This window comes from Ictalurus punctatus, chromosome 14, assembly GCF_001660625.3.
Source record: "Ictalurus punctatus breed USDA103 chromosome 14, Coco_2.0, whole genome shotgun sequence".
NCBI classification, from domain to species: Eukaryota; Metazoa; Chordata; class Actinopteri; order Siluriformes; family Ictaluridae; genus Ictalurus; species Ictalurus punctatus.
Genome location: NC_030429.2, coordinates 26,882,457 through 26,886,234, shown reverse-complemented (window position 1 = coordinate 26,886,234; position 3,778 = coordinate 26,882,457). Strand labels below are relative to the sequence as shown.

The window sequence follows — 3,778 nt, the reverse complement described above, 5'->3', positions numbered from 1 at the left end:
GTACAAACACCTCGGTCAGTGAGAGTGCACAGAGAAGCACTGCTGCAGCTGGGAGCGACTGCAGGTGCTGCGAGGGAGGATGTGATACAGCACAATGACACACACTGTGGACAAGAGAAAACACACCACACTAACTCACTAATGATCTGGGAGAGAAGTACAACTTACCTCTACAGAGGCCAGGAAAAAAATTTTTTTGTACACAAATTGTGAATGCAGTATAGTTTAATGTGGCCATAGAAGCCACAGAGAGAAAAGCACACGTTTTCAAAAATCAACACAGCCAAATGGACTAGCCATGTGACAACCTCAAAACAAGACGGCTAGGTACTTCTTTGTCCACATAAGTCCCATCAACCTAACCTAATGCAAGCCTTAAATGGAGTTCTGCTCTCAGGCCTTAACCATGCAGCTGCTTTCATCACCATAATTATCTACACCTGAGCAGAGGATAATGGTAAAAACTTCAGTTCTGCTGTTTTGTGGGTATTGTCTGGTAAATATATGACTCCATTAAGTTTGCTGCTCTGTTCCATGAAGTTTATTTGCTCTTGGACAGAGATGAGATTGAAACCCCAAGGTTCAGAACGTGGTGTTCAGATTCAGGATTCCTCCGTTTTCAGAAGAAAGACAGTCCTTTCTGTCTGATTCTAGATTCTAAAAGCCCTAGTGTTTTGCATTTTAAGGCTATCAGATCTTATTTATTCTGTGTAGCCATCAATGGATGTGTGTGATGCATATTTTTATGTTCTCAGTTCCCCAAAACAAACATGATTTTTGAGATTTGCCTTTTAAAAATTTCTACAAATACTGTGTTTTATATTATAAATAGCATAATATATATATATATATATATATATATATATATATATATATATATATATATATATATATATATATATATATATATATATATATTGGATTAACTGACACCTGAAAAAAATTTGGTATTCAAATTCAGTACTCTCAGCGCCAGGACCAGTTCTGAAAGCAGATTAAAATGGCATGAGGAGACAAGGGCTATGACAGTTTAGATCTGTAACTATGGCTCGTTGTTAGCTTTCAGAGAGAGAGAGAGAGAGAGAGAGAGAGAGAGAGAGAGAGAGAGAGAGAGAGAGAGAGAGAGAGAGAGAGAGAGAGAGAGCGCAGTGAGGTGTATCTGAGATTTACATTAACCAGGCTAAATGTGTTTCTTTCTCCCAGAATAGAGCAGAAACTTCACCAGATGTTCAACTTCCTTCAGTCAAACTCACTGAAGCACAACACACAGCACTGAATCTACAGGTAAACACACTCTCTCATCACACTGATCATCACTATTAACTCTAATAAAAGAACACAAGGTCCAAAACTCAGCTTTATTTCAGCAAAAACTACAGGAAGAGCAACAGGACAGTGAAGAGAGTAAAGACAGAAATGTCAGCGTTGTGTAGAATTGAAACTCTGTTGTAGATGGATCAGAAGCAGCTCAGTGTTGAATTCTATCTTGGAGCTGTTAGACTTCACACTGACTCTTTCTGAACGTGACCGGATGATAGCCGGAGTCATGGGAGACCCTACAGACAAACTCCTCCCCCTTTTCCCAGACTTCTTTGCTGAGGGTCAGGGTGCTGCTGCGTGTGTACCCGTCCTTCTTCTGTTCTTCTGCGCTGGTCAGAACCCCGTCCTTCACCTCTGAGCCATCCACTGTCCAGCTCACCAGCGCCCCCTGTGGAGAGTAGCCCGACAGCAGGCAGAGCAGCGAGGCCGATCCCTCACACAGCTGCAGAGGAGACGGAGGGAGCAGAGACACGGAGGGAGCTGTGCGACCCGCTGGAGACAACAAACACACACACATTTAGAAATATTGTGTAAATTCTGTGAACTCAAACAGAAGCAAAACTGGAATCTCTGCAGCAGCACGAACACGTTCCAGTAGAAGGAGAACATTTCCTAGTTAGTCTTTACATCATGGATCTAGAACTTCATTTGTTAACTCGCAATGAACAAGATTGATCACAATTAGACCTCAAACGACAGAAACAACAGAAACATCCTGAGCTGTCCCTCACCCTTAACAGTGAAACAATTCAATTTGAGAATCCTAACATACTGAATTAATAAATAAGTGAATCCCAAACTGTAGTTTATCTGTGAACATTAAAATCTATTATAAAAATATTTATAAAGATATTGCTATTTCTTTCAGCACAACTGACTGCAGCAAATACAAATGTAGCTGCTTCCAGAAATAATCACTTTTCAAAACTAACAGCCAGCACTTTTCTCCTGATTTTCCACTTAAACAATACTTCATGTAGGAAACACTGAGTTGGTTTAGTGAGACCGTAACACGTACTTTTAAAAAGACTGAATCTTTACTGTAAATTAATTACACATTTACTGAATGTTCATAGAATAAATTCTTTATAGTACTGACATGAATGACTCATTAGAGCTTCATGTGTTAAAAACTATTCTGTAGGTCTAATTTCAAGTTATTTTATCTTAAAAGAAGAAAACACACTTACTTTTCACAATAAGTTTGGAGCCTCCACCAAAAGTCCACCACAGTGATACAATCTACTGAAACCATCGTACAAAAACCTCCGTCACACTGCAGTACACACACACACACACACACACACACACACACACACACACACACACACACACACACACACACACACTTTGCATCAGCAGTCCATGCTTCAGTGCTCTGCGAGTGTTTATAGCCCTGTGACTTTAACACTTCATGACTGAGAGCTGCAGCTCCATAACTTCACCCGCAGCAACCATGACTTTGATCAGCGTCTTCATCTGCACACTGGCCCTCTGGACTCAAGGTGAGAGTTTAACATCAACTCACAGCCTCACGCACTTCATCTCATACTAATTCTACACCACTTTACAGCAAATAAACACAATCTATGTTTCTCATTAGGATCCAGAGGTCAGGTGATTGTGACTCAGACTCCTTCAGTGCAAACTGCTGATCCAGGACAAACAGTCACCATCAACTGTAGAACCAATCTCAGAGTGCATAGTGGTACCTTTCTACACTGGTATCTGCAGAAATCTGGAGAAACTCCTAAACTTCTGATCAACCACGTTAATAAATTATTCTCAGGCACTCCAGCTCGTTTCAGCGGCAGTGGATCTGACACTGACTTCACTCTGACCATCAGTGGAGTCCAGGCTGAAGATGCAGGAGATTACTACTGTCTTAGTGACCTTCAGATTAGAGGTGTCTCAGTGTTCACACAGTGTTAGAGCGCCGTACAAAAACCTCGGTCAGTGAGAGTGCACAGAGAAGCAGCAGCTGGGAGCAACTGCAGGTGCTGAGGGAGAGGAAGTGATACAGCACAATGACACACACTGTGGACGAGAGAAAACACACCACACTAACTCACTAATGATCTGAGAGAGAAGTACAACTTACTGAGCTGTGGATAGTTGATAGTTTACATATTTACATATTATGTAGTACTAGAGACGCCATGAAAATATAGTTTCATGTGGCCACAAGGAAAAAAAAAAAATTTCACACAAAATATTTTAGCATGGCTCTGAGATCTGTAGCCAAAGAAGTTTTAGGTGCATTGTCTGGTTAGTATATGACTCCACTAAGCTCTGTTCCATGAGAGCAGACCCCAAGGTCCAGAACGTGGTGTTCAGATTCAGGATTCCCCCGTGTTCAGAAGAAAAACAGTCTATTCTGTCTGATTCTAGTTTCTAAAAGCCCTAGTGGTTTGCATTTTAAGGCTATCAGATCTTATTTATTCTGTGCAGCCATCAA

At 41.1% G+C, this 3,778-nt stretch overlaps 1 long non-coding RNA gene across 1 annotated transcript; it reads right to left on the bottom strand.

Annotated features, from left to right (window-relative positions):
- Window positions 1-1,344: 1,344 nt before the first annotated feature.
- LOC124628914 (uncharacterized) lies at window positions 1,345-2,928 on the bottom strand. Its single transcript, XR_008397863.1, has 2 exons — window positions 2,511-2,928; window positions 1,345-1,812 (listed from the first exon to the last, which is right to left on the bottom strand). It is a non-coding gene; the product is annotated as an uncharacterized LOC124628914 (long non-coding RNA).
- Window positions 2,929-3,778: the final 850 nt, after the last annotated feature.